General features: G+C 27.8%; 1 protein-coding gene and 1 long non-coding RNA gene across 3 annotated transcripts in view; one reads left to right on the top strand and one right to left on the bottom strand.

The window, feature by feature from the left end:
* LOC129958037 (uncharacterized) overlaps positions 1-20,474 on the bottom strand; it is a 39,703-nt gene that overhangs the window by 14,202 nt on the left and 5,027 nt on the right. The window lies entirely within an intron of this gene.
* The window catches only part of LOC129958036 (cytokine-like nuclear factor N-PAC), a 29,836-nt gene continuing 16,572 nt past the window's right edge, over positions 7,211-20,474 (top strand). The window contains exon 1 of the mRNA XM_056070189.1: positions 7,211-7,556. The gene's annotated coding sequence lies outside the window, so the exon portion shown is untranslated. The remainder of the gene's footprint in view (positions 7,557-20,474) is intronic.

The raw sequence follows: 20,474 nt of genomic DNA, 5'->3' as shown, positions 1-20,474 counted from the left end.
TCATAAAATAAAAAAAAAAAATGAATTAAAAATTGTAATACATTTAAATGAAATTCATCAAAAATAACAATTGTATTTAAAAGTCAGAATAAATATAGGCTTAATTTTCGCATACGTTCTAGAAAATTCTTTTCAAAAGAAGCACAGCGCTTTAATTCGCTTAAATAAAAATATTTGACAAATCATGAATGTTAATATAACAGGTCAAATAAAGAATAACCTTGAACATTTATTAAGTCACTTATAATCTGTTGTCTTCTTTGTAAGTATCAAATCTTAAAAAAAAAGTAATAAAAATGTATTTCATTCGAAAATGTGTGTGCTGTTTTGCAATAAAATATTCTTGCTTATCAAAAGAAACTTTTATTAAAACTTTATTTTTCAAGAAGTTATTAATTTTGACCTTCAAGCAGAAGAAAACTGAAATTTTTTGTTGAAAACTTTTTATTTTTAATTAATTTATTTTTTAAATTTTATTTGATGCACTTCTGTCCTTCATATAAAAGTAAAAAATTAAAAAATGCATGAATTTATGCCGACAAAATTAGTGGTAATCTAAAATATTAATGAACACTTCATGAATCATTAAAATTATTTGAAATTGTTCGTTTTCACATATACACATGGAATAAATGAAACTTATTTTTGCATCCAAAAATTAATATTAAATGCATTGTTTAATAATGTGTTGATGCTTGAATTCTTTTTATTTCCATTTATGAGGATTATAAACAATATTGTAATAATTGCAAATATGGCAGATAAATACTATGAAATTTGAGTCATTTTTAAAAAATATCGAACGAATAAACAAAATTAGTCCTTTTCTTGTTACAAAATGTAGAACTCATTTTGAATTAATTATAACAAAGTGTGTTTGTAAATTTAAATCATTATAATCCGACAAAGTATTTATTAGGAAAAAAATATTTCGCATTCTTTATTGACTTCTTATATTCTGTAAGTACAATTCTATGAGCAAAAGACACAAAAAATTAACGTGCCAAGCGAACAGAAACTCACCGTTAGGTTTAAAAGTAACGACTATTTTAACTTTTGTTTGATATTTTTAGTATCCTTTGAATTTCTTTTTTATATTATTACATTACAAGAAGGCGGAAAATAATAACCGATAAAGGAAGTTAAATGTTCTTCCTAGTTCATTAAAAATACTTAGCTTTTCTTTTTAAACATACGGTTTTTCTGAAACATTCGGCATGCTTTCAAAATATTTGATGCCGTCAAAAGTAAAAAGCATATTTTCAACGATAACAAAAAAAAGCTTTTTTTTTTCCCCCTCCAAGGAATGAACTGCTTGCGTTAAATCATAAGACTGACAGTTCTAAAATTTCCCGAAACAATCTGCAATTTGAATATTGTAAACATTAGCGCATCATACATAACATAAACTTGTTACTCGCAACATGCATTGATTATAATACACATCTACATTTAAAAAGACTAACACTTTAAAATTTCTATCATGAAGATCTTTTATCGTTTAAATGTTATTCGTTAGATTTAAGCAACTGTCAAGTCCCCCCCCCCCCGAATCTAAATATTATTTGTAGAAAAAAGAAAGACGAAGTAAAAAATTTCATAATCTAGTATGAGAAAAAGACAACTAACGAATTAAAAAATCGTAGATCAGAGAAAAGGTTTATTCAGTGACTTGAACTGTCAATTCTTTGTCTTTAAAAAATGTTAGTATTCCCATAATCGAGTTCACTTTAATAAAAACTCCACCGTTTAGCTGACAGTAATTCTTCCTCTATTGAATAATAAATACCATTCACATGGGTTTTCGCTTCAAAATAATAAAATTTCCGCAAATTTTTTCGTAATGTATATTTTGATGAAAGCTATTACACGAAGTGTATTTTTTAATTGCCTTTTTGTACATAAAGAAATTAAAACCTAAGAATAATGTCTCAATATATTTTTTTTTTTTTTTCCTTTTTTGTTAGGTACGTTTTCAGAAAATTTCAACAAGGAGAATTCGAAAATTATGTATCCTTTATTTACTAGGGAATTTTTTTAAATAAGTATTCATAAATATTTTCTTTCAAGCCATAAAATTAAAATTATCATTTCATTTTTTATTTTTGTTATAAATTACGTTAATTTTTTTTTAAAATTGGCACATACAAAAAACTAAAGAATGAATTCTCTTTGAATCATTCAAAAATGACAGTAAATAAATATTTATAATAGATGAGAAAAAGTGTATTTTTAATTTTTAAAAACTGCAATAATTTATCTCTACACTTTAAAAATGTGTACAGCGAAAGGGAAATCTCGAGAGAATAAAGCGCTTTGGCTATATAGACGACAGGTAAACGAACACACACACACACACACACACACACACACACACACACACACACACACACACACACACACACACACACACCATTCCCTCGGACTAAAGTCATGGCATTGACCTTTCTTGTAAAAGGGAGCTATTTTTTCCCCCCTTCTTTATCTTATATTAGCTGAGAATTGTTGACTTGTCAATCAGTTAGCCAACGCAATGAAAAGATGGATCTCAAAGATCTGCAAACAAATTTGAAATAAATTCTTAGAGAAATATTCTGAAATTTGACAGAAAGTTCATTTTAACTATAATGCATTCGAGTAGACTATCCTTGTAAATCAAATAAATAAAACAATTGCTCATTGGTTTCCGAAAAAAAAAAAAAAAAACCATTTAGATCGTCCTTGCATGCCATATCTCCCTCAGTTGTTAATAATATTCAAATCATATGATTTTGCTAATCATATTGCAATTTATTTGGAACAAATGATTTTGATATTTCGTTTTTTTTCTTAATATTTTATTGTTTTCTGTATCTTGGATATTTACCGAATATCACTACTTTTGAAATTATTTATTTTTGGGTTTTCGTTTGACTCATTTTCATTCAATATCGTTTATCTCTCTTTTCTGAGTAAAGGAGGGGGAGAGGAGGGAATTGTGTGCAAGTCTGCAGCAAAAAAAAAAAAAAAAAAAAAAAAATACTGCCGATTCAGCACTACGATATCGATTTTGAGCCCCCCTCCCCACACTTAGTCATGAGGCGACAGCTTCCAACGTTTGTGCGGAGATCCGCCACTCTGTTCTTAAATTCAATAAACCTGGATGAATCAGAATGATAGCTTGTTTGATTTGTACTGCGAGGGCCGGGTTCACTTGTGCTATACATACGGAAGCACTGTGCGCTTCTTCTGACCCTATGAGCTCGGATTCGTCACAAAACGTCTCGTTCGACAGAAGCAGCGCCTCGGACGATTTCGGCCAAATGGCTGAAATGTAGGGGAGAAGGAAATTCACCACCACCCGCGATTACGTTCTCTATGGGATGGGAATGTCGATGTCTCTGACAGTGATTGAAGAGCTGTTTTTTTTTTATATCATTCTACCGGAGTCAAGAATAGAAGGAATGGAAGAAAATAATTACGAACCATTTAATTCCGTTAAAGAAATTTCTAAATTCCATCAAATATTACAATTTTCTTATACATTTTATTACGGTTGCCATTAGCCGGCTCTTAAAGAATTGTCATGCATAATATATTAAGAATTTCTAATTTCTTCAGGAAAAAATTTATCAAGATCTTTCCTCTTTGTTTATTTTTATTGATACTGATTATCCGAAATCTTTTAGCTCATATACGATAGCAAAATTATGTTTTAATCGATTTTGGCAAAATAAGTTAGAAATTATAAAATTATCATTTTTTCTCAATCATTTTTTTTCTCAATTTTTTACAAATGGCGAATTTTATTATATTTTATTGCCTCTATATTTTAGAAGTTGTTAAATACAGTTAAAATCAACTGTGAATGTAATTTCTAAATAAAATAAAATTTGATGTATTCATTTTTAATTTTTGAAAAACGAATTCGTATATAATTTATAAAATAACATTTTTCTTAATAGTTTTTTCTGACATTTTTATGCAGCCTCTTCAAATAAAAATGCTCTCTTCTATACGAATATGTAATAATATATCATTGATAATATTTCATACAGTTCAGAACAGAAATTAAGAAGTTTGCACTTTATTTTAAATGCGAATTTATGGAAATGTCCGTTTTTTTTTAAATAAAATTTATACAAAATTTAAGAGTTATTAAAATAATCTTTCTGGATATGTAAGAGAAAAAATAATTTCATTTCCCCGATTAGGAAATGTAAAAGCTAACAAATTAAACATAAACGCATAATCTTGCACTTTTAACTTTTTAAAAAATATAGAGAGCCCTTTTAATTAAAGTTGTGAGCCACTATTTACATTTAAAATTTAAAATTCCTTAAAGTATGAAATTCCTTCATGAGAAAAAAAGTAAATTAATTTAAACTATAAAGCTCTTCAATATGAATTGTCTAGAAAATAAAAACTGGAAGTAAAATTGGTGTTATAAAATTTATCAAAACATTGACACATATAGTAATTTTCTTTTCATCATGTTGCAGACGACATTACTAAGGATTAAAAAAAAAAAAAAAAAAAAAAAAAAAACGATTTATATTTTATGTCACCATTTAAGTTTCGTGTTATACATTTAAATGTATTTATATATCGATAAATTTTTATGCATTATATGAAATTTAAAAAAATAATGAGGAAAATTTGTCAGTCAGAATGAATTAAAACTTTATTATTAAAAGGTTTCATACGTGATAAACAAGTGATAAATTTTTTTGAGAAAACAAATTTAAAGGAATTTGGAACCTCTAGCTTGAAATATCGTAGATAATTATGTTTGATGTTTAATTCGTCAATTCTGATTTTTAAAAATTTCTCCCAATTATTTTGCAGCGATAAGCTATACACATACTAAAATAATAATAATAATAATAAAAAACATTCTTTGAAATATAGATGAGTAAATTTGTAAATTTAGCAACTGATAACAAATCCTTCCCTCAAACCGCAAATGATTACCACAGGGTGTGATATGGAGGAGCATATCAATCATAGTTTTACAGGTTTCCCCTCCTGTTATTACTCTGAAGGAAGGGACTATTTCATTCTGTTTACGTATACGATAATCTGTCCCAGATTTTGAGGCTCCAGAATTCTCATCGGATAAGCCTTTAGCGAATTGGGATGTGCGAGAATAGAACCTGGAACCTTGTGGTTCGCAGACCAGTAACATAACCATTATGCAAAAGCAATTGCTCGTACAGCGTAGTTGTTAACTGGCTTATATGCTATTCACCACAAGCCCATAGAGCTAAGATACTGATAGAGGAGGGCAATCCTACTTTGGTGTAGGACAAGATAAAATCATGTGACCTTGGGACAGAATTTGTGTTCGCTGTAACCGCATGCTCCGTTCCCCATTTATTTTAATGGCAAATTTTCTTCTCACTTTTAACTGTTGGATTTTAAAACTTATTTAAGCCATGGCTAACTATTGCTGTGCTATTGGATGCAAAGAAAAAACTTCTAAGGATAGTCCTGTATCATTTCACAGGTATGTACAATAAAAATATTCTGTTTATATTGTAGCGATATGAGATGCGCGAGGATAGAACCTGGGACCTTGTGGTTCGCAATCCAGTAACATAACCATTATGCAAAAGCAATTGCCTGTGCAGCGTAGTTTTTAACTGACTTATATGCTATTCACCACAATATCCATTTTAAGTCAATTTAAAATTTCGTAACCTCCATCATTCAGTGATTTTGGTGTTATAACTGAATAATATTTCATAGTTTGGTTTAGTTATTGTATTAAATTTATTTAACTTGTTATTAAGCTTCATTTAAACTGATGTAATTGCATCATATTTTATTACTTGCTTTATTTTAATCTCGAATGTGTTGCAAGTGCTTGGCGTGATTGTTTCTCGCCTATACAAGTGTTTACATAAACATTATTGACCGATTAATAATTGTGTATTTATTTCAGTGCAAATAAAGTTCCTTATTATTTCCAATATGTTGTTTCTTTTCTACCATAAATATTCGAATCGTATTATACCGTGAAAGATATTAAATTATCATTGTGAATGAAATAGTGAAACTAAAACGTATGTTTTATTGAAAATGTTATATAGTAAAATTTCATAAATGTGCTAGCAGTAATAGCATGTTTTTATAAATTTTAATTAAGATCTAAAAAGAAACTAGTGGATATTCTAAAGATAAGAAACTATTAAAGAAAGAAATGCTATCTTTACAAATAAAATTTTTGCCTGAATGTTAACATTTATTAATAACTTGCGATAGGCACATATCCTAAAATCACCGTTTTCGTAAAAATTTCGAATTTCCTTATTATTTTGTATTAAATCAACACATTTAAGATTCCAAAAATGATTTGATTTAATTTCTGCGATAGTTCGAAGCAAAGTTACCGCTAAAATTATAAACCAGAATCGAAATATTTAAAACTGATATTAACAAGGAGAAGGCACGAAGTTTAAAACCGAGTTCGGAATGATATTTTGTATAATAGTATACATTTAGAATGTTTATTAATAAAAATATTAAGACTCAAAAGTCAACCTTAAAACTTTCAAATTAGCTTATATACTAATAATGTGTTATCCGAGCGAGCGAGCTCTCGAGTAGTGTAGGGGTTTGAGCACTGGCGTAGCATTCAGGATACCTAGTTCGATCTGGGCTAGTGTTTTTTTTTTCTAAATTATTTCAAAATAATTTAACAGTTTTAATTAATATTTTTTTCCTTTTTTATGCAAAAAATAAATATTATTCAGAATATTTAGAAAAAAAAAAAAAAAGACTTAGGTCACTTTTATAATCTGCTTTTATAAAAAAGTTTTTTTTTTTTTTTATCTGTATGAGATAATGATAAAAGTATTTGAACATGTAAAATTAAAAGATGTTTTTAGGTAAAGAAAAGAAATAAAATGTGTACTTAAAGAAGAAAAATAATCACTTTTAGTAAATGCACAAAAACGAAATAAAAAACTAAACATAATTTAAATCAAAAAACTCGGCTACTGATGTAAAAAATAAAACATTATTTTCGAAATCAGTTTGCTTAGTTTTCAAAGAATTTATATATATTATTTAGGAAATGTTAACCGGAAATGAAAACCGACCGGACCCAATGCCGGGAAGCAAAATGTTGCGCAGCAGTTTTTGAGCATGCCAAGATTTGCGATATGGCGCCAAAAAAGGTATTCTAAAGGCCAGATTTCCCCGATATCTCGTGACTCATGTTGCGTACACTTGTTTGGACAAGACAGAAGCGTCAAGACCAGCGACTTTTATAGCTCTCTCCATTTATATATCAGCATTTATATATAATATATCTCCATTTATATATAAGCCGGCTTCATAGAACTAGGTAAGCAGAGTCTTCAAGGCCATATAACACCTCCGGAGAGAGTGGGATCGGATCTGCGAGAAGAGAAAGAGGCATCCGAGAGAGGCCCCGGTGGGATGCACTCGCACCAAACTTAACATGCGATTCATCTGTGCAATCGAACTTCCCTTCAAGTTCCGAAGTCGTGTCTTTGCCACATAGACTTTATAGATAGAACGACGGAAATTTGTAGAGCAGTTTCATAGTAAGCATTTTTTTATATATTTTTTTAAATTTTGATATGAGAAAAATATGATGTTTCTAGGTTGATATTGGAAAATTAGATTAAATTTTAACTTAAAAGATTAGCAATTTTAAAGATAATCTGAAAGGTTTTGTGGTCTGAGATCTTAACAGTTCTTTGATTTAATATTTGACGTAGTAGTACTTGTAGATGTTTTAATGCCAACTGTTATTAAAAACAATGATTACAAAATTCAGAAAATGCGTATATTAACAATTTTCATGGAGCAAGCTGCAATGTATACTCAACAGAATGCCAACATGCATGAAAATAACCATAATTTTTAAAAATATTCTTGGTTGTGTTTATTTTATTTTATTTATGTATTTATTTTTGAAGAAATATTTTTGGTTTCGAACAAATTTTGAAATAATGCATTCACATCTATAAAATTTTAGGAGTCAGTAATTCAGATTCCGAGTCTTGATGATATGGCAATATTGTTTAAGAGAAAAAAAGAAAATACCTGCATTCTAGATACTGAGAAACTAAAATCTGAATTTAGAAACTGCAAAGCTATAAGAAAATATCCATTGATAGATACGTTTTAAAAAGTATTTGGTGTAGTAAAATGTATAATAATTCAAATCAAATTACAAAATTTTAAAGGAAAATAAAATCTTATTCACTGAGCCGGAGCTAAAAACAAACAATTATTAAAAAAAGTCATGATATCCAAAAGCTGCGCATTAAAAATTTGAAAACAGTAAAGTGTGAAACAAACATTTCAGAGAAGGAAATGGCAACAATTTTAAAATACAATATTTAAAGATGAATTATTGCGCTAACATATTAAAAGGTGTTTATTGATTAGCCGAATTGCCATGAAAAGTATCAAAATTAAGTAAAAATGCATAACAGCAATTTTATTGGTTATATGTAGTTGTTAGTTGCCTGTGCAAACAAATTGAGACTTGGATAAGTTACCAGATAAGAAGAGACTGGGAGATTAAATGGAAATTTTCACATTTAAAAAAACTCCAAAGTAGACAAATTTAAAAGCTGTAGGTAATAAAAAAGATCTATAAAATGACTTAATTAAGCTATCATAATATTCGACAAGAGTTAAAAAAAAACTTTATTAAAAAGAAAAAATTTAAAAAATAAAAAAGTGCAAATTTGAAAAAAATATTCATTATTACCATTTTTTTTTAATTTGAGCAAAATTTTCGAAATTTTACTCAAATTTCAGGTCGATATTTGTATCATTATAAAAATTCTACTTGTTGAAAAAAAAAAAAAAAAAAGGCCCAGGGTCATAGAAAAAAGCATATAAGTGCTTTTCTGTTCGTCAGAATTCGCCAGAAACACCTATCCAAAAAGTATCCCACGATTTCAAATGTTATCATAATGGTTGATTTTTTTTTAAAGTGGTGAAACTTAAAGTTGAAGTTAATGCTATGTCTGTGTTATTAAGCCTGAATTCATTTGCTCATGACCGTTACGTTCTCGAACAGTAATATTTGTTTTACGAGAATCAACTACCACAAAGTAAGACTTTTTTTCGAATTTAATTTTCGCCATTTCTTTTCGAAAATCGATTACTGGAAATCACAGAATAACACACTTGAAACCTTAGAACAGGATTTTTTTTTTTTTTTTTTGGGGGGGGGGGTACTCGAATTCTGACTTATAAAAAAGCTAGACATTTTTCGACGAAAAAAGTTTTCAAAAAATAATGCAGATAATTATCTGAAATTTTTATTAGTTATTAATCTCTTTGCAATACGCATTTAAGTGGGATTCCAAAAATTTTGCACAAATAATAATAATAAAAAAATCCCAACTTTGCATTTTTTTAAAAAATTTACTCTTAATTAAATCATAACGTTTGACAACTCATTTTATAGATCTTTTTAATATCTACAACTTTTTTAATTCCAAACTTTTCCTTCTAAGACTAATAGTTTCTCTTATTTATACTCGAAAAATTGGTTGTGTGGCATTTGCGCTCAATAAATTTCCCCCTTTCCGCTCAAGCGTTAAGAAAGGCTACCACATTATAAACTTTATCTTTGCATGTAAGATTCGGCGATTTTACAATGTACGCCAAATGGTAATCAACTCACTATGAGTGAGAATGATACTCCTTATCTCTGATAACGAAACTTCCTTGAGAAAAATGCTGATGACCCTTACCACGTTTCAGACGAGTGTTGAAAATAATAAAGTGTGAGAAATTTGCTTTAAAAATGTATTTATTAAAAGGAATACGTTTATAATTTTCCCACACGGAAGACATTTATAAAAATTATAATTCTGATGTGCATAATACAAATTTAATCTAATAAAATGAATTATAATTTTTAGTTTTATGAGGATTTAATCTTTATATCTCTTACGGTTTAACTTTATTTAACAAAATGAAAAAAAAAAAAATACATAGAAAGGGCTTTAAATTCAAATGGATATCAATAATGTTTAGTTCTTTCTATATGTATGTATGCTTTTATGTATATTGTATATTCCACAAGCTTATACTTGAAATGAGTTGATGTATTTTTTACGTTAAAACTGTTCAAATAAGTTTTTTTTTTTTTTGTAAAATAATAAGCTTTTTGGCTGGCTAAAATAAATGATAGGAATCATATTAATAATTTTAAAAACAGCTGCTGGTTAATTCTGAGGAGAAAAAAAACAAACATATTTTCAATAAGAAAATGTTGATAACTACTGAAATTCATTCAAATCTGAAATATTACTTCATTTTCTAGCTTATTTACTGTCAGATTTAACTATACATAATCCAATGTACCGGAAGCGACATTTAAATGCAACACTTGAACGGCTACATAAAAGTATGAAAATAATAAAAAGGCGTTAGAAATTTTTAAAAAAATGAATATAATTTCTAAATAATTCTTTCAATATTTCACAATATGCATTATATGGTCACTTACATTTAACAAAAAAAAAAAAAAAAAAAAAAAAAAAAAGAAGAAGAAGAAGAAACTAACTGCAAACATTTCTGTCTCTGACATTCAGCATAGTCAAGACTGTTCCGCATTTCTGAAAGCTTATCCGCAATTTTTGTTCATTTGTATGTAACTAAAATTAAAAAAAAAAGTTTTAAGAGATTCAATTAAATAACTTGGTAGGAATGTTGCTTTTTTCAAAATAGAAATAATGATTACTCCTATATAACCATGAAATGAAGAAAAATAGTTGTAAAATATATTGTTACACAAATGCTAATACACATTAAAAAGCATTTTTTAAAAGTTTTTATGAAAGTAGCAGCCAACTTAATTTTATAATTCAGATTTATGGTAGCTAAATTTACTTAGCTTGTTCTTGATCGCTTACTCACAAGAGCATATTTAACTTCAAATTCTCTTTGACATGTAACATTTACTACTGTTCTAAAAACCTTATACTATTCCTCTTTTTATGCAATGCTTCTCTTTTAATTTTCAGTATTCTCAACAAAAATGGGAACTTGAAAAACGAAAGTGTTTAAATTTCAACTAATACAAAAACTTTCTCAATCAGCATTGTTTATGCGCATTGAAGATAACATTTTTATCTAATATTAATTAATTTCACTAAAATCATCCGTATACATACAATAATTTATTACATTAAGGAGTAACAGGATTTAAAAATGGATACATTTTCTAAAAATTGCAACGCTATAACTTACGAAAAATTACAGCACAAAATTGATTTTTGCATTAAGATTAAACTAAAAAAATTTTCTTTTTAATGATATCTATGTTTTAATCTACAAATTAAGTTTCGATGTTTAACAAGCTTTTAAAGAAATATTTTAACTATATTTTTCAACAATGTATTTCGCACAAAATAAAAATAAAACTTTATCTGCAAGAGCACGGCAATGGGAAAAAATTAGCTTTAATCTACCTGTTGCCATCACATTGACAGAAGTTCAAATTAAAAAAATAAATCAACTATTATTGTAAATTAAATATATAAAAATGTAAATTTCAGCTAGTGTCTGTATGAAGCGAACAAATTTGAAATATATTTTCTAAAAAGTAAATGGAGGAACAGATTTCTATGACCTTTTACAATATCTATAGTATTAATCTATACATATAGTATTAATCTATTACAATATCTATAGTAACAATTAAATTTAAGGCAAACATGGTTTAATATATCTATTTTATAATCACTGTAATCAGCGCCCATCAGTTAATTCTAATCAGGGGCACGTATCTACTAACAAAATGGTCTAAATGAACTAAACAATTACATTTTATGTTACTTGAGTAAATAAATACTCCGATGAATTAAGAATTTTAAATTTTTACGCAGGTCCTTTACATTACCCTTTGTAATCCTTTTACATGTTTACCCTTTTACATTAACCTTTGAATCTTATTTAACAATTTTTTTTTTTTTTTGAGACATCAATATTTTAACACTTAGCACTTCGATCTCCCCTCTCAGGAACCATTCAAGGCAGTGCATCATTTCATAAATATTTATTTTATTAAATTTTGAGTGGTAAAAATAAGTAGATTAATTTTCTGGGAAAATTCATATATATTAATTTTTCGGAGCAATGAACAAGTTCTCTTATTCGTCAAATATTTATGCATCTAATTACTTTTCGGAGAGCTAAGGTTAAATAAAAATCTGAACTCCAACTAAATCATTCATTAAAACTAAATTTATGAAATTTGAATATCACTCTTCTATAAAAATTGGCGATTTTAGAACACTTCACAGTCCGTTTCAAAGAAGATACGCCAATCTTTTACCAGGATTTATCAACAGATGTTGGATGATTATGGATTATTATGATTATGGAAATATTGATTGTTCTAATATTGATATGTAAAAACTGACAGATTTTATCGCAGAAGATAGAAGGTTTATTCATTGAACTTGAGTTAAGAGTTGAAGTGTCAAGAGTATTTCGCAGAATATGACTCCTAGGACAAAAGGACTGTGTAAAATTTAAGCTTCATAATTTTTTCATAAGAACATTTATTGACTGAAGTCAAATAAAATATTTTCATTTGCATCATTTAAATGTTTTGAAAGTAAAAATAAAAACTGAATTTTACGATGAATTGGAGAAATTTTTGTTGAGTAATTCTTTAAGATATTGTATAAATTACAAAAATTACTCTGGATTGCATATACAACTTCAATGCTGAGCGACTCTACATTCAATTTTCATATTCAAAAAAAAAAAAAAAAGATGTGCTTGGTTTCAGTAAAAAATATTTTTATATTAATTGCAGTTTAACTTTTCCACTCTAATTTAATATACAAATTTTATGAGCTCTGACAGAAATTAGTAAGTAATACAATGAACAGAACTGTTTAAGGCCTACATAATAGTATGACTGAATTATATAACTATCAAAATCTGAAACTTTGATAGCTAAATATTTTGCAGAAAAAGCTATTAAGAGATCGTTACATAAAATATATTTGAAAATTTTAGAGATCTTTTATACTGGTGAACTGCTGGTCACCAAAGGCGGCTAGTTTCTTAATAAAGATATTGCTAAGTGAACTATTGTAATATATATACATACACGTACATTTTTTTCCCTTTTATGAGTATAGATAATAGTGATTTTGAAGAAAATTCATTCAGAAATATGAGATTGTTTAAATATTAGTAAATAAAACAGCTATAGATTCTCTTTTATCTTACTTCTTTTTAAATGCATTTAATTCTGCTATTTATTTTTCTGATAAAAACAGTCTTACTTTTCTATTAATAATAGAATTAATTATCATTTATTGCAAGATATATGAATAAGATAAATATAAGTACAAGATCTCATAAATACAAGTGATTATCATCATTCCATTATTACCAATTTGCCCGACCGGAAATGCAGCTATGCAAAACTAAAAACCATCACCCCTCTAGATGCGCACCAAGTTTTCTTGCCAAAGGTCCAAATCCCAGTAAATCTACAATGCAACAGGGATAGGGAATAATTTATTGAGAGCAAATGCCCCATTCCCGAAAAATTAGAGCCCCCACTTCCACTTTCCCTTCCCTTTAGCCTTCAACCGATAACTATCCAGGTGTAAACTTAAGGACTTGTTTTGAATAGCCCAAAACTCAACAATTTAAATCAATAAAATTATTGTTAAATATTTTTTCATGCCAAAATATTTTTCCACTCGACTATTAAACTTAGAAAGTGAAAATGGGGGAAAAATAGTAACATTAGCAAAAGCGCGAGTGGATGATGTAATTAAACAATAAAATAGTTTTAATATTTCAAAGAAGGAAAAATGTGGAATTGCTACAAATTGTGTTTAAATCAATTTGAAAAATTGATTAGTTCTTCGGAATAAACTTTTATGTCACTGAAAAGTTTCAATATCACTGAAAGTTAAATTATTGATATGGTGTAGAAAACGAATTGTGCGGTGAAGAATTCTGAAGTTAATGGCGGAAAAGCGAAATCCCTGCTTCCATTTCATTCTATTTACGGCAAACTGATAACCTGTCAATAACAGGAACCGTGCGCATTCGTTTACGCAGAAAATCCTCCCTTCAGCATAGCAACAAGTGCCTGGGAATCGATGCATCCGCTTCAAACAGGCGCTTATTCGTTTAAAAATCGATTTATCGATCTTCTCTTCGTGAAACTCTTAACGGCCATTATTCTGCGGCTGAAGAGAGGAGTGAAATACCGCCCACCTGTGGAAGAGACGGGCTGGATGATGTGGAAAGAGACCTGAGTGTTTTGAGGATAAAGAACTGAAAGGGAGTTGCGGGGGATAGAAAGTGCGCGTGGTTGAGGCAGCCATGGTCTGCAAGGGACTGTTGTGCTCATGAAGGAAAAAAAAGAATGTTCTCTATTCATTAAAATGGAATCTTACGTGTGAAATTAGAGCAATTTTTTTAAAACCAATTTACTTTTTATAAAATAATGTTCTGAAAAGTTTATTTATGTAGTGATATAGATAATTTTGCACATTGAGTGGAAAGTTTTTTTTCCTTCCAAACTTTTAAAACAAATTATTTTTATAGCCTTTAATTCCATATTTATATAAGTAATTTTAAGTAATAAATTTTGGAAAACTAAAACAATAAAACGCTAATGGCAGATTACTTTTTAAAAAAAGCTGTTTCGGTATATCGCGAATTAAAAATATACAACTGAAATTTAAAATTAATTTTAAATCAAATAGTTAAAAAAAATCATCATCATAATCTAAATACTATTTAATGATGGAAGCGGGCATTTTTTTTTAATTTATAAGGGGCCACGGGTTTTTTTAGAAATTTAAAATAACAAAACATGAAATAGGCAGATGGTAATTAATTAGGAATGTCATTAAAATAATGTTCTAAAATTAATTTAAGCAATACCTGATTTTGATTCGAATAAGCTCGATTGCATGACATTTATAAATTAAAGCACAAAATTAAATTTCAAAATACTAGGAAAAAATTTTGAGGACTCGCTCTCTCCCTAAAACCATGGGGACCCTAGGTTATATTCTATTTTGTATATTTAATAATTCGACCCTGGATTTTAGAGCCAGGCGAATTGTTCGGAAACCAATCCAAAGTCCGTCAGTCAGAAATTAAAAATAAAATAGTTAAAGAGTGTGATTATATTATAATCAAGCTTTTCAAAATCAATTTAAATACGACAAAAATAGCAGGCAATGAAAATATGCATCTCTATTCAAAGCAGAATAAATGGAGTTCGAAAAGTATTTTTAAGTAAAAAAGATGCAGTATAGGAGTTTAAATAAGGATAAAAATATATTCAGGACAATTTATACCTCATAAAAAGAAATATAATTGTTTCGAAAAAAAAAAAAAAAAACGATTATAGCGTCGGAAGGAAATATTATTCATTTGGAATAAACCGCAACAATGAGATTGAAAGAGGAAAATCTTCACGCGCTGTTCCTTTAGAAATCCCGAAACCAATCACTTAATGGAAGATTCCGAATTAACAGGTAGGGTGATTAAACTCCAGAAAATAACTTTCACTCCCTCTTATGCCGTGTTCATTTTATTCTTTTAAGTATTGTTTGCAAAGTTGGTTTTTCATTTTCAATCGTATCGTTTTGTTTCGATTCGAAACCTATGTACCGTCTCTATATATTTCTCGATAAAATAAAATATAAATTTAAAAAGAAACTTTTCCTTCATCGTTTGCCTCACTCCCATCTTTGCGAAATCAAAATCGATCCGTGCCACGTGCCGAAGAAAAAGGATCTCCGACATAGGTTTAACTACGTCACGTTTCCTTAGCAACAAGTGGGCGGGGGGTTCTTTTGGAAGGGATTTCTCAGTTTTGAAACGTATAAAATTTAGATCATGACAAGATGGCTTCTTCGAAATGACAAAGACGCCATCTTGTCATCTTGACCCGAATTTTATTCTGTAGAAAATAAATACATATTGTCAGTTTTCCAGCCTTCTAAAACCGGAGAAGGGTATTTGCGATGTGGTACCTAGAATTTTAAATTAATATTTTCACGATTAAATTGGCATGCCGAATGTTAATATTTTAATTAATTTAATCGTTATAGCAATTCAGATGCCATTTAAAATGCATTAAATTATCTATCATTTTAATGAGTTATTGAAAGATGAAATTGCATATTTTAATCGATGTATATTATATGTACTCTTTCAGTATTTAGTAAGGATTTATTTATTTATTATTATTAATTTTGGAAACTATATGGTCTCGATTAGAATGATTTGAAATATGTTTCATGAAACTCTTGGCAACATGAATTTTTTTTATTCGATTTATTTTTTATGTTGCCTAAAAGTAATAAATAAAAATCAATTAAATTCTTATGACATTTCTCTAAAACCAATAAAAAATTAACAGGAATGATTTTTCTTTCTCGATTAATTCTATATAAAACCATATTTGTTAACATAAACGTCCAATAAATATCCATATAAAAACATAAACGTCCAATAAATCATGCGTAGCTATTTGGAGGTTTTGGTTAAACATATCTATTGGCAAGAGTATTTGGCGGGAAAATGTATTGGTATTAACTAAATTTTGAGGCTAAAACAAAAGAAAAAGGCTTATGTTTGTTTTTTTCAGTGTGTATGTGCCGTCTCTGCACAAACCAGACCGTCTGACTTATGCCTACCAAATTTGGCAAATATATACTTTGGAGGGTAGAAAAGTGATTTTCGAAGCGATTTTCAAAAAATTATCTTTTTAATAATACCAAATTTATTTTTTTAATCGTAGAATTTTTCTTTCTATATTTAATAAATTTTTTGAAATATTTTAAACATTTTGCAACAATATATTTAATTGTTGAAAAGAAACTGAAAACCCATCGTACGAATATTTCATCTTGTCTTTTGTCTTGTTGTTACGAATATTTCATCTTGTCTTTTGTCTTGTTGTTACGAATATTTCATCTTTTTTTTTCTATTGTTGTGACCAGAATAAAAAGATTAGGTACATTTTTCCCAAGATGAGTAGGTTTCAATATTAGGTATGCTTGTAATTTTTTTTTTTTTTTTTTGTATTTACAAATGGGATTTAACTTCAGAATGAAGCAATGTTGGACATTTTTTTAATGCTTCCATTTTAAAATATTGCTGATTTTACTTGTGATATAATTGAAAAAATAAATATTATGTACATAAAATATAGATAGAAAAATAGAAAATTGGTCAAGTGCAAAGCAGAGTGAAGATAAAAACAGTGTAAGGCTATTTCTCAAGTATTATATTATGTAAATTAAAAGTTTCTGATATACTATGTTTCTATATAATAATAATAAATATAATATAAAGTTAGTTAAATATAAGTTTCTGATATGTTTCATGAACTATCAACGTTAAATAAAAAATTATTCTATATTAAAAGAAATACATTAAATATTAAATAAACTTGACATATAATTGCTACTGCATGCACTACAAACTGGCTTTATTTTGCTTTACTTCATTTTGTATCCCTTATCTTCAAATTGTATTTTTTGTTTGTTTGTTTGTTTGCATTAGGAGAAAATTGGAAGCATTTCTTTACTTAAATGATATTTAATATTAGTAATATATGAATTTCATAATAAATTAATGCTATAAAATGGGAGGAATATTTTTATACTTAAGTATTTTGAACATTCCTTGTGAGAGGCTACTTTGACAGTAATTTTAAAACATAAATGTGATCAAAGAAATAATTTAAATTATTTTTTTGTGGATTATAGAATTAACGTTTTGTTAAATATTCCTTCAAATTTAATACAAAATCACCAAAATTTTAGCCTATTTTAAGAAAAAAAAAATTACAGCAGTTAAAAAGTATTATAATGCAATTTTTTAAATTTAACAATATATTAATAGAAAATGGTTCATTCTATTTTAACAACACGATTTCAAATTTTGATAACCAAAATATACTAAAGATTTAATCAAGGTTTCATGTATTATGGTTAAAAGTAAATTACAATAAAACATCTCTTTAAAACTTCTTTAATGTTACAGCAAGAGTTTATCCTGCAATGCAATAATAAAAGTCTGACTTTATTTCTTTTAATAAAAAAAATTAATGTTCTAAATTCATTTGCTCTTGAAATCTTATATTGATCTCGACTGGACTTCTGCAAACTATGGCCTCATTGTGAGATAACCAGACTTTTTTCATAGCAAAATGCGTATTGTTTTCCACTGGAAAAATAATTGCTTAAGAACGACTGAATCAATGGACACATCCAAGCGTGCCCTTAAAGCCATTTCTAATAAATATAATTAAATCCTCAAGAGATTTGAATCTGAAACACGAGAGCTGTAATGTCAACAGTCCAAGAGATTATTTAAATAATTCTAATAAAGGAGGGAAGAAGGGCAGGATTATTAAATAAGCAAAGTTGGCAATTGCCAAGGAGCCCCTCAGCTCTTGAAAATTTTTAGCAGTTTTAGAAAGTTTAGTTTTATACTTCCTTTAATGACAGAGCCCAAACAATCAAATTTATTCTAGACAAAATCAAGCATTCCTTAAATTAATGTCGAAACTTTATTCTTGTAATATTCCTAATTACAATTTACAAGTTATTCATTATGCTGTTTTATAATTCTAAAAAATTTGGAGCTTTTCAGTTAAAAAAAATATTTCCTCCTTTTACAATATTATTTAGAGTATATTAAAGAAAGTTTTTTTTTTTTTTTTTTTTTTTTTTTTTTAATATTTTGCTTAAAGATAATTTTAACTGTGCAGTTTTTTGATACGTGAAATAATGAAATGGACTTTTTACTTTAGACAGTTTTTCAAAATTTGCTAATTAAAACTGCTGAATAAAAATTAAATCAAAATCGATACAAAATTGGGAGGAAGAAAGGGTCTTCGAGATCTGCATTAACTCAGGACCCCTAGAAGATTTTAAGCTGCCCTGAATTCTTTTGAAATGGGAAATAATTACACTGTTTGAAATATGAAAAAAAAAAAAGCATAGTTAATAAGTAAAAATTTACAATAAAAGTATAGATGAGTATAAAAGTATGATGATGAAGAGTGTATTACCAGAACTTCATTCATCACGATAGTTAATGACTTATTTCTATTTTTATTAAGTTTCTGAAGAATATATACAACATACATTAATGTAAAAATCGTTTTTTTTTTAATTTTCTTTATTTTTCAGAAGTAGATTTGGGTTATGGTTTAATAAATAAAAATCTATCTAGAAGAAAATTAGTTAATAAGTTATCTAGAAGAAAATTAAATTTGAATTCAGCTAATATCTCCTACAAATTTTCGCAGGTATAAATGATCAGTTAGCAAAATATTAATAAACTTCTATTTTAGTAAGCTGTTTATTTTATGCACTGTGTATTTACAATATTTCATATGCAAAATGAAAAGTAATATAATGAACACATAATTTATCTTTATCAGAGTACAGATTTTTAAAAAAAATGCAACATTGAAATTAAATCTACGATGATAAACAGAAAAGCTTACATTTGTAATGACACTTCTACTCTGCAAACTGATGTAACATGGAAACTTAACGTCCGTAGTTAAGCTTTTTTTACTATTTACGGCATTTCAAGTATTACTTTTGCAACTTTTCCCTCCTTATAAATGATTCCAATACCACTAACCTCATTTAATTGTACTTTAAACTTAAGAAACAACTTTTTTTAAGTGCCTATATTTAAATAATATATTTCAATGTTCGAACTTATTGAATTAAACAAACGAATCAAGAAGAAATAAAGTAAAAACTAATGAAATCAAAACCCTCTCATTTAATGCAAATCGTTATATTTATGTAATGAATTTACCATCTAAAATCTAGAAGAAATGACTATTGTTTCGAAGTGGATATAGTATTTATATGAGAAGAAATATCATTCGTCATTGATTTTTATTATATATTTTTGAGTAAATTCATTGAAAAGCAATTCATCTTTCTGAAAAGGCAAAGTGGAAAGTATTCAGATTGTATTAAATTGTATTAAAAACATGCATTAAGTATTCAAAATTGCGTTAAACATGTTAACTTTCGCCAAATCTGACACTTTTAGATAACGTTTAAAATGTATAAAAATGTTTATAGCCTCTTCTAGAACTGATACTTATCAGTAACACAACCGCCTTGTAAACGAGACCATTGATTGACAGTTTTATGACTAGTAGGGAAGTCATACAACCGTAAAAAAACCTGAAACGAACCACAATTGAAAATTGCTTTCAGAAAGTAGAAACTTCTTCCAAAAAATCAATACCAATGCTAAACATAGCCTTACAGGAAATCCCAGGGTATCCAAGAAAAAAAAAAAAGACTAGGAACCCACAGATGCATACCACCCCCGCACAATGCTGCAGAAAAGAAAAGCCAGCTATAATTCCTGCTAGGTAAGATCCCCAACTCTTATTAGGAAACGAACTACGATTTTATAAATTACTTCTCAGG

The sequence above is a fragment of the Argiope bruennichi genome, chromosome X1 (genome assembly GCF_947563725.1).
Source record: "Argiope bruennichi chromosome X1, qqArgBrue1.1, whole genome shotgun sequence".
NCBI lineage: Eukaryota > Metazoa > Arthropoda > Arachnida > Araneae > Araneidae > Argiope > Argiope bruennichi.
Note: the sequence above shows the minus strand (reverse complement) of the source record. Positions and strands in the feature narration are given on the sequence as shown.